The 11933-nt window shown below is 35.7% G+C and overlaps 1 pseudogene; it reads left to right on the top strand.

Annotated features, from left to right (window-relative positions):
• Positions 1 to 9879: 9879 nt before the first annotated feature.
• On the top strand, positions 9880 to 10580 carry LOC125362991 (annotated as a pseudogene).
• Positions 10581 to 11933: the final 1353 nt, after the last annotated feature.

Below are 11933 nucleotides of genomic sequence, written 5' to 3'. Positions count from 1 at the left end.
ATTGAAATTACTAAGACCTTGGAAACTCTTGGAGATCTATGCTGTACATTTTACATTAAGAAACAGTGGGAGATCCTCTGGGTCAGGTATCAAATGATACAATTTGAATATAGAAATTTGTTCTAGAGCCAGATGCTATGGCTCATGCCTTTAATCCTAGCTACTCAGTAGGCCACGATCTGAGGATCTCCGTTTGAAGCCAGCACTGAGAGAAAAGCCCATGACACTCCTAGCTCCCATTATGCACTACAATTCAGAAGTGGAGCTATGGCTCAAAGTGGCAGAGTGCTAGTCTTAAGCAAAAGAGCTTAGGGACCCATAACCTCCCCCCCCCCCATGTGTCCTAGAGATTCATATCTTAAATGTTTTGTTTTCAAGAGGTGGCGTTATCTGATGATGTGATAAATATGGAATGATGTGGGGCCTAGGTGACAGAAATATATCATTGGGGCCTTGAAGGTTACATCTAATCCCAAATCCCTTTCTCCCTCCTTGCTTCCTGGCTGCTGTGATCAAAACTGTTATTCTGTGATAGGTTACCAGACCTAGCATACTGACACCTCAGAAGCTATGAGCTAAAACCAAATTCTTTCTCTCTGAAATGATTTACCACTTATTTTGCCTATTTATTTACCACTTATAAGGCCTATATTTAATGAGCTAAAGACACCCATACTTAAGGGTTCCACAAATTCCAAATATCACTTTGCTAGGGACAAAGTTAGGCCCTGGGATAAGGGTCACTCACAATACAAATTACAGGTTTTTATCTGTGCGCTGTAAAGTTGCATGTCTAGCTCATAGTACAAAATGTACTCGGTCCACCAAAATAGTCTCCAAAGTCTTAATTGTTAAGTCTAAGTCCAATTTTTTCCTTCAGATGGAAGAGGTAGCTCAGGAGAAGATGCTTGTGGAGACATGAGAGGGCCTGGATACAATTCCTACCACTGTAAAATAAAGTAAATTTTCTTGAAATCCAATGCAAACTTCTATCTGTTGAGCCTATAAAAACTAAGAGAGTTAGACACACACTTCCAATATACAGTGGTGGGCCAGCCATAAGATAAATGCTGTTATTAGAAAAGGGATAAATAGAATTATAACACCAAATATTTGGACCAAAACGAGACCAAAACCTAGTCAAGTAAGCATTAAATCCCAGTTACATGTCTAATATCTGGAGTATAGAAGAAAAAAATATATTTTAGACAGTATTATGGAAAATACCATCTAGTATATTAATAATATCACATTATCATCATTTCTACTACTTTATAGTTTTTGAGATACATTCTATTTGTAGTATTCAGTTTTTGAAAATAATAACAAGAATATATTGAAGTGTGAATTAAATCAAATGATCAGTAAAATGTTTGTGAGTACATTAGGATTCATCCAAGATTGTCTTTGTGTCAAAATCTATATCAGTGCAACATGAATTGCTAGACAGAAGACTAGACAGAAAAGACTAGACAGAAGTGTGCAATCTATATTTTAACTTTTCTTGTATTCAATACTATAAATATAAGCTACTATGTTTAATAGCAAAACTATTTTGGAAGGCAGCTATGTTTACCACTATTCCACCAACATCCTCCAAAACTATTTTATTTATTTATTTATTTGGCCAGTCTTGGGGCTTGGATTCAGGGCCTGAGCACTGTCCCTGGCTTCTTTTTACTCAGACTAGCACTCTGCCACTTGAGCCACAGAGCCACTTCTGGCCATTTTCTATATATGTGGTGCTGAGGAATTGAACCTAGGGCTTCATGTATAGGAGGCAAGCACTCTTGCCACTAGGCCATATTCCCAGCCCCTCCAAAACTATTATAATATGGACTCTAATGCAAAGATCGGCTTTCATCTTTTGTGTGTTGTTTCTGAGTTATCTGCTAAGAGATAGCAGTCACTTACCACTTTAAGAATAAAAACCTTAAGTTTAATCAAGATAGATTATGCACATTGAGTATGAGTATAGCTAAAACAATTTTTATATCATTTTGTTTAAATCATGCTTTTATTATTTGGTTTTAATATCCATTTGGCTTAAACTATATAATTAAAATGCTTTTGAAAATATCTGGAAATAAGTTTAGAGCTAATTTCCTTTTTACATTTAAAAAAGCTTGCGAATTTCCAGGAGATATAAAAAGACCACTGGTATTGAAGGCTGGTGTCTGTGAGATTCAGCTTTTTGTGCTTGGGGCTGTTACATGGAGCTTTGATTGGATCATGTTCCTCTTGCATTGCTTTAAATGATGGAAGGCTTGTACATTCTGGAGGCCTAAGGATATCTTTCCTATTTTTTATATATGTTTATTTGATGACAAATTGTGCCTTGTGGCCATTAGCAAGCTGCTGAACTCCAGGGACCCTGAATACTCTTCTATGGTGGTTGGTGGTTAGATTTCATGGTTTTAAAAGTAGCTAGTGTTTTCTTATTTTAAATAGGCTCATGGGATTTCCCCTGTACATTTTAATTGATTGTTTTACTTATAGTATAGCTTATTTTTTCAATTTTAGCTTTACAAACAAAAAAAGGGAAAATTATGTAGGAAATTAATGTTCACAGTTACAGAGCTTGACCGCTCAAACCAACACATTTTATGAAATTCAGGCTATTTGTTTAGAAGCTTAATTCTCTAATAAAGTGCTCACCTCCAAGGATAAGCTGACATTGTGAAGAAATTAACCACTGAGCTGGGCAGCTCAGAAGAACCATCAATGCAAATGTCCCCCATGATAGTGCTTGGTCCACCTTAGATTACAATGTTGTTGAATTGCCTTCATTCTTTTTGTTTTATGAGAAAAGGGGACAATTGCTCCAAACCCATTGTATATAATTTATATGTGGTTAGTTGACATTAGTCAGTATGTACAAGACAATAGGATAATGGCAGATTAGAGCAGCCTTGCAAAGAAGGGACTCCTGAATTTGCCTCCTTAGGCTTAACCTAGCAGTTAATCCAACAGTTTTAATTCCCTCAAAGATAATTTACAAAGGAAGTAAAGGGAAGGACCAGTGAACATGACATTGGCATTCTGTTTGGCCAGCCTTAGAACAAGAAATACACATTTGCCCTCCATCTATACACACCTAGGTTTACTCTCTTAAGTGTACTAAGTACTCTGAATATCCTTCCTTAAATAAAAAGCTACAGAGGAAGAGATTTCCCAAAAGGAGAATTGTTTTTTGTATGATACTGATATTGTTAATTTTGTTTCTAAGTATACGAGTTATCCAACACTACATGGAAAAGCGTGTCTTATACTTCAAGACAAGCTATCTAAAAAAGATCCAGAAATATTTAGAAAAGATAGTAATAGAAAAATTATGGCAATCATACTTTTCACCAAATGGAAAATTCATATTTCTTTTGCTAAGCCTGCCACAGAGTTTTCTTCTTTATTTCATATACTACTAAGAGTATGAGAGAAGCAATCGTGAGTCAGGAGGTATGGCAATATATCCAAATTTAAGTCATCTGATCTGACATTATTTGTATTGTTTATTATATCTTAAAATCTTTTAAATTTTAAACCTCATTTTATTCACTTAATCTATTCATAGGAAACCAATATTAATACCTATAGTGGACTTTCTCCCTCAACATCCTTCCTTCAGAAATCTATATGTCCTGCTGTTCACTGTTGTGCACTGTTCTGTGCAGTGATCGTTGTAGCTGGGAGGTTGCTTTCTCCTCAGACAGCTATGGGGAGGAAGCCCGTCAGCTCCTTGAACACAAGGAATTAGTCATTTATGCTGACTCTTCAATATGACACTTGGGGCCCATTCTACTCTAGTAGTGTTATTGGAACTTCAGCCATAAAAGTTAAATTTCCAAAATCTAATGGCTTCATTTTCCCTCACACCATGGGCTTTATTGGATATGTCTTTCAAGATATATGATTTCTCTCCTGATGAGAAGCATATTGGGAAGTGGACACAAATGCAAAGCTCCTGAATTCAGGATTGTTCTACAGCTTAATTTCCATATTTAAAAATATGTTAGATATATTTGTTGAGACAGTCACACTCTGCAAGAAATAGGAATTAGTCAAACTTGGTAATTACTATCATATTATGACTGGCCTGGTAAATTCTAGACCATTTCTTTTTATGTCCCAAATCATATTAAATTTTATCACATATGCTTTTTGCCAAGAGGTATCATGTTTTGTTAGGTGTCTAACTGTAACTACATAATATTTTTTTCCTTTTTTTCTGATTTTTATCTGAATTCTAACACTATATACAATCTATCTATATATGGATATATAATCTAAGGTGGTAAGATTAATTACCAAGAAATTATTCTAGTTAAATTATTTTGTAGGATAAATCAAAATAGCTGAATGTTAACTGGTAGAATAATTCTAAACATCTTCTTAACAGAGAAAAATAGCAGATATTTAGCACATTTTGCTTATTTTCTATCCTTTGTTGTCCTTTTGTCTGTGGTATTAAAAACATGCCAGGATTCCTAGAAGTATGAGATTGAATAGGGACTGCCCTCACTTTATTGGCAATTTTCCTTTGATAAATGTATGCCCCTGCTGAATATAAACAAGCAAAGGAGAGACTCAAACTGCTCTGTCTGTCCCATGCTTAGCATTGAGGTCTGGAATGATACAAGCAACTCAACAATTTCATATTATAAAAGTAATTAAAATTTTATTGCTTTCATAATTTATATGTAGAAATTATCATTGAAACTCATGTTTAATCATTTATTGTTTCAGACCTTTGCAATGAAATGACACAAAACTGTAACTATGCAATCAAAGTTTACTGTGGCAGTTTTGTACTTTAAGAGACTGATTTCCCCATTTTCTTTGAATATTTTTACCACTCTGTCTATGTTTCAAGTACAGAACATTGCAAATCAGCACTTTTCTCTATATTACATATAGAAATGTAATTAAGTAAATTTAGTCTCATATATACTAGTCAGATAACTACAGTAATACACTTAAAATTCTAATCTGCATGTAGGTAAAATGAAAGTATAAATAAAAATGAGGTGGATAACCAGGTGAATTTCAGTGTCTATTTTAGCAATAGTGTCCTTTACCAATTGTGCAAAACCCAAACACAGAAAGGGGCAAGGGCATGATTCCACATAATTGTGATATAAAAATAATGAAACAAATACAATGGATAACTGCTTAATTTGTAAATGGTACAAGTGGTTTAGAGATCCCTGATGATTAAAGAGTGCTAAAGGTCTAACTGAGGTTCATACTTTCTATATATTCAACCTTTGGTAGAATTCATTTCAGATATCTTTTACAGAAATAGTAAAAAATAAAGCAGTAGTGACATGACATTATTTTAAAAAGTATTAAAAATAATGCAATTCCCCATTAATATTTTAAAGTTAAAATCACACAGCAATACTTACAAAACTATATGCTGTAAGCCAACTGTACAGTTCATGGTGGGGGGAGGGAAATGGGGAGGGAAAAGGTGGGGGAAAATGAGGGAGGAGGTAATAAGTTGGATAAGAAATGTATCCACTGCCTTATGTATGAAACGGTAACCCCCCTGTACATCACTTTGATAATAAAGAAATAAATTAATTAAAAAATCACACAATGAAGTTAGACATCAGTATCCCATGCCTATAATCCTAGCTACTCAGGAGACTGAGATCAGATCACCCTTTAAAGTCAGCCCATGCAGGAAAGTCCATGAGACACTTATCTCCAATTAACCACCCAAAAGGTGGAAGTGAAGCGGTGGATCAAGTGGTGGAGCACTAATCTTAAGCAAACGAAGCTTAGGGACAGGGCTCAGGCCCTGAGTTCAAGTCCCAGGCCCAACAGAAAAACATGACATAGTTCATTTATGAGGATCTAAAGCAAAATTTTCAGATACATAAATAGCATAGTGAGTTGCCTTAGGCAACCTAAAACACTGGTGTTGATGCTGAATACTATAAAATATAAAACACAGGAATTAGTCTTAAATTGGCTCACAATATACCAAAATGTCCACAATTTGAAGAACAAGCACAAATGGTAGTGCATTGGGATAATGAAAATAGCCCTTTAAACAATTTTAAACACTCATCATACATCTTATATTTTTATTTGAAAATACTGTCACTTCATAAGAAATTGTAAAAATAGTAAAGAGAAACCTCCTTAACTAATTTTTCTCAAAGGTCACATCTTAAGTCTGAAATCATGTACTTTAATTATGCCTCATAGAAAATACAAGGCCATAATTCCATATGTACACAGATGTTAACTATATGAAGCCTGAGGGGGTATGTTATCTACATAGTTCACTACCTATTTGTTTTTATTGGGAGAACGAATGCACCACCATCTTCCTAAGCATATTTTTAAAAGTTAATATGCAGTAAAATAATGAATGAGAGAAAGATATTTGGTTGGGAGGTGGGTTCAATGGAAGGGGGAGAGGGCAAATTGTGAGGGTGAAGTGAATGAATACAGCCAAAGGACATTATATGGGTAAAAATAGAAAAATAAAAACTAAATTATTTTATAAAGGAATAGAGGGGGATGAATAACAATGATAGAGGGGCTGAATTTAATCAGCAGATATTATATGAATATGAATATGTGAAACTATCACAGTGAAATCCTCTTGTGTACCAAAATATACTAGTAAAGCCATAATTCAATACATGTATGCATTGCGTAACACTCAAATCAAATTACTAAACACATTCTCTTCTTTAATATGTTTTAAAGTGTTATTTTTAAAAGCCAAGTGGAATATGTAACAGAGGTGACTGGAGGTTGACGAAGGTGGGATTGAGGAGCAGAAAGAGTCAGAATAAAAGGTCTTCAAACAGGTGGATAAAAGTAGATCCTTGTGCGTCAAAGCAAACAGAGAAATACTGTACCCACGAACCTATTGTATATTTTCTAAATCACCAAGAGAGGGATTTGAACTCCTCCATTCAAAGTAGTGATAAGGAAAAGGAAAGGTTAAGTACATACCATATACATACACAAAATTCCACATAAAGAAATACAAGTAATTTTTACATTTGTATTATAATCAAATAAAAACCCAAATAACTGTAGATTTGTAGAAAGTTGAGGAGATGAAAAGGACCACATGCCTTTTTCCCCCACTTTCTCTAATAGTATAGTACTAGAAGTGGGAAATAGATACTTTAGAACACAGGTGTACATTTCAATGGCATTTTGTCTTATGTATAGATTTCTGTATTCACCAGTACCATAAAATATAAAACTACTACACCAGCACAAAGATCTGTTGAAAGTCACATTTATATAGTTTACTATAGAAAACATATTGCCTTTATGTCCTTTTGACCTCTCATGTTTGTAATATAATATGATATATATATATATATATATATATATATATTTTTTTTTTTTTTGCCAGTCCTGGGGCTTGGACTAAGGTCCTGATCACTGTCCCTGGCTTCTTTTTGCTCAAAGCTAGCACTTGAGCCACAGCACCCTTTCTAGCTTTTCTTATATATGGGGTGCTGAGGAATCAAACCCAGGGCTTCATGTGTATGAGACAAGCACTCTACCACTAGGCCATATTCCTATCCCTGTAATATGATTGTTTTAAATATTTTCTCTACTCACATTTGAGCATTTCTTCTATGGGTATACATTGAACTACATGTCAGATAAGATTACATTTTGCCTTGTATGTCAAGTATGATTATGAGAATTATGAGAAGAAAAGGTAATTGTTACCCATACTTTTGTTTTATTTTTCAAATATTCATACTTAGAACATTTTATACTTATTTTTTAATATAATTTTATTGTCAAGGTGATGTTTAGAGGGGTTACAGTTACATATGTAAGGTAATGAGTACATTTCTTGTCAAACATTGTTACCCCTCCCTCATTTTTTCCACTTTCCTTCCCCTCACCCCCCCTTTATAAAGTTCAGTACATTTCTTGTCGAACACTGTTATCCCCTCTCTTCTTTTTCCAATTTTCCTTCCCAACATCCCCCCCCCCAAAGTTGTAAAGCTCATTTCCAATATACTATCTTGTGAGTATCACTGTTGCATTGGTTCATTCTTTGTCCTTTGTCTCACCATTTTGAAGTTCCCCTTCCCTTGCCCAATTCAAACAAACATACACACAAGACACAGGGTACCCAAATCAAATGCAGTGACAACAGGGGATAAACCAAAGGAGGGAAGAAAAAAGAAATAATTTCACATATATATTAAAAATAAAAACAATGAATAATCTGTCTCCATTATCTTGGAGTTCATTTCACTCAGTGTCATCTTATATGGTCATATGCACATAGCTACTGAGCTATTATGATCCTCTTCTAGGACTATCCTAGACATATACTAATCATTACAAATGAGGGAAACCATGGAGTCTATGTTTCTTTGGGCCTGGCTTACTTCAATTAATATGATTTTCCCCCCCAAGACTTTCCATTTGGTTAAGAATGGGGCGATGTCATTCTGATGGAAGTATAGAATTCCATTGCGTATATATACCAGATTTTCTTGATCCATTCATCTACTGAAGGGCATCTGGGTTGTTTCCATTTCTTAGCTATGGTAAATAATGCTGCAATGGACATAGTTGTGCTATGGCCTTCTTTGTAGTAATTTGTGTAAATGCCCAGAAGTGGGTTTGCTGGGCCATAGGGGCCTCTCTGTGTAGTTTTTTGAGGAACCCCCCATACTGCTTTCCAGAGCCATTTTTAGTCCCACCAACAGTAGTAGTATTTCTCTGAATTTTACTGAATACTTTGAGAAAAGCTTATTTCTAAGAATGTAGCTAATAGTTCCAAGAAAAAAAAAGATTAAAAAATACAAAAGCTATATATTTTCAAATATGGGTATTTGTAATTATAGACATAGATCAAGGATGACCTTTAAGAGAGGGAATTTTGTTTTAGAATTCAAGATATTAGAATAGTAAAGGGAAAAGTTGGAAAGAAGAGTGATGTAGAAATCATTTGTTCTAAGACTAATTTCTGTGATGCCATATAAAAGAGACTAATATTTCCATGGTATTCATATCTTATGATATCAATTTTCAGGTGTTGAAGCTGACACACCAAGCCAATACACCAACATGTGGGCAATGGTCAGGTAATACATTAAATAAGACATGTTGTGTACTATTTGAATATTCCCCCACTCTAATGGAATGTATTTATTCTGGATTTGTTGTTGTTGGTAGTGTTTGTGGGGTCAGAACTCAGCCTCGTGCTTGCTAGGATGGCACAATTCCACAGGGTCATGCTGATTTTCTCTGGTTAGCTTTAGGAGAGAGCCTCACTTTCTGCATATGTGCCAGAACCTCTGCTCTCCCACTAGAGGTCTCTCGTTGCAGACCCTAGTGCCTCTACATCCAGCCTCCATCTATGGAGTTGCAGTCTCAGACTTTTCCACCTAGGCTGGCCTGGCACCGTGATCCCTCCAACCTCATCTCCTCCCAGAGCTCAGAACGACGGGTGCACACCTGTGGGTCCCTTTATTCGTTGAGAAGGGAATCTTTCGATATTTTCCTAACAGGACTCGCCAGGGACTACAATCTTTCTGTTCTCAAACACTTAGATTGCTTGGATTAAAGAGTCGAGTCATCAATGAACACCTTAATTTTAGGATTTTTGAGAAATATGTTTTTAAAAGAAATAGGGTTAGGAAACACTTGAAGTTTTGAGAAGAAAATAGTTTTGCCATTTTTCATATAATTTTGAGAAAACTCATTTACCAAATTAATGAGTGACTCACTTCAAAATACTTTCTAATTGTTTAGTTTACAATAAAAATATATCAAATATAGTCTTACTCTAAAAGTAAATATAGACCATGACGTAAGGAGCCATCTTTCCCTTTTATTGGATTTATTATATCCAAATAAAATTAATTTGTGCTGCTTAAAAATTTCCTCCCGCCTTAGCCAGCAGAGAGGGTCCAGGGGTAGCAGGATACCATGGCTGAGCTGAACCCGAAGGGCCTTGACACCAGTACCCGCTACATTGCTGAGAGCCACCTGTCTTGCTTAGATAGTTCTGGATTAGGATTCTCACTGGAATACCCCACTACTAGACTCCAGGGATCTAAATGCCTATCCTCACAAATATTTGTACGTTATGGTGAATGCCAGATTGGAAGAAGAATCAAGAGACGCTCTTTCTGATGAAGAAGGAGACAGTAAGGATGGTATGGAACCTATTTCGAACCAGAACCAGATCCTGAGGATGAAGACTGGGATGATTATGATGGAAAAGAGCATGGTGTTGAAGCACACGGACAAGAACAGGGGGGTATCCCTCCATTTGTACCCATGAAGAAGGATTATCCCATTTAACAGCAGAAGGACAAGCCACATGGAAGAGTTTAGAAGGAATGCTGTCTTAGTCAGTGAGCAGTCAGGATAATTAGTGGTTGGAGTCCGGACAGAAGATTCAATAAGAGATATGAAGAAGGTAGGTGGTGGATACCACACCAACTGTTGCTGGGCAGTCTGAGGATGCAGATGTTGACCACCGAAAGGCCTTTCATCTACTTTCTGCTTGGAAGTGTAGGAGGGAACTGGGTGCCTCTTCCACTGTGGAGTGGGGCTGATGAAAGGCTTTTTTTTTTTTCTTCAAAACTCACTATGGTTCAACCATACCTTTCTCAAGACAAACTACACTGAGGCAGCAGGTTGTCAACAGGAGAAACTATGACTTTATTAACAAAGCTGAATTAACTTAACCAAGGGGTTGTCTGTAGTTTAATACTCACCTCAAATTTTCTGTGACTGGTATTGTCTGAGTAGGCCTCCCCTTCCTGCCTTTGTTGTACATCTCTGACAACTAGGAGGACTTTGGTGAAACACACACGAGCCTGGGGTGTGTGTTGACTATGGTGCAAGAGAGAGTCTGAAGCTGAGATGCAGCTCTGAGACATAAGGATACTTTACCCTTAGGAGACAAGGCCAAGATCACAAAGGAATTAGTCTCTGTTGTGTTCCACATGAACATGAGTCTTACTAATGTGGAGCCCAGATGAATGAATTCAGGCCCTGCTGGCAATTCTGGAAAACCCCAACTGAATCCCACCACTGATGCAGTGGCAAGCTTCTGCCCTGTTTTATCATCTGCTCTGCTCTGGTCTCTTAGGTATTGCCTTGAATTTCTACTATCTTAGAATCTGTAACAGATCAAATGAATTGTGATGAATTTCTCAGTCCTTTACATAATAATTGTTTTGTCTTTGCTTAATAAATAAATCTAGAATTTCTATACAAAAATTAATCTGTACAATACTGTAAATATTTTGGGGTTTCTTTTAGTAGTTCCTCTTACTATGATTTCTATTGCTTAAATGTGTTATTACTCATATAGTAAGCATTCTTCTCACTAGGAGTTACTATTAGTACTAATATCATTTCACATTTCTATGCAAGTGCTGATACAAATATTTATATCCTAAACATTATTCTTTTTTTCTTCATCTTTAAAGCACATATAAAACTTCATAACTTTTATATGTCACTGAAAATCCAGTTGTATTGAAGTTTGTACCAAGGTCCTGAGCACGTTCTATCATTGACCTACATCTCTGGCCCAATAAATTTCTTATAAAATAATGATTTTCCTTTTGCTTTCTAAGACTAATGGCTTTGCAATGAATAACTTTATATGAATAAGTCATTTTATATAAGTAATGTAGCTGTGGAATATATTTCTGAACCTGGGACTTGTGCTATTTTACACCCCTATTAGAAAACCATGAAACTACCCCTAAACATAAGTCAAACAATGGTGGAGATATTGGAGTATAGTTAGAAAGCTTGTTGGATACTATTGTAGTAGTTTTTGTACTGGGGGTCTTCCAGAATATAAAAAGAAAAATAATGATGAAGGACTTGTTATTAAAAAAACAATCATTAGGAGCTAAGCAATTAGGAAATATATCTGCACACATCTCTGA

Source organism: Perognathus longimembris, chromosome 14 (genome assembly GCF_023159225.1).
Source record: "Perognathus longimembris pacificus isolate PPM17 chromosome 14, ASM2315922v1, whole genome shotgun sequence".
In the NCBI taxonomy this organism is placed as follows: Eukaryota; Metazoa; Chordata; class Mammalia; order Rodentia; family Heteromyidae; genus Perognathus; species Perognathus longimembris.
This window is presented reverse-complemented; position numbering and strand designations above follow the sequence as displayed.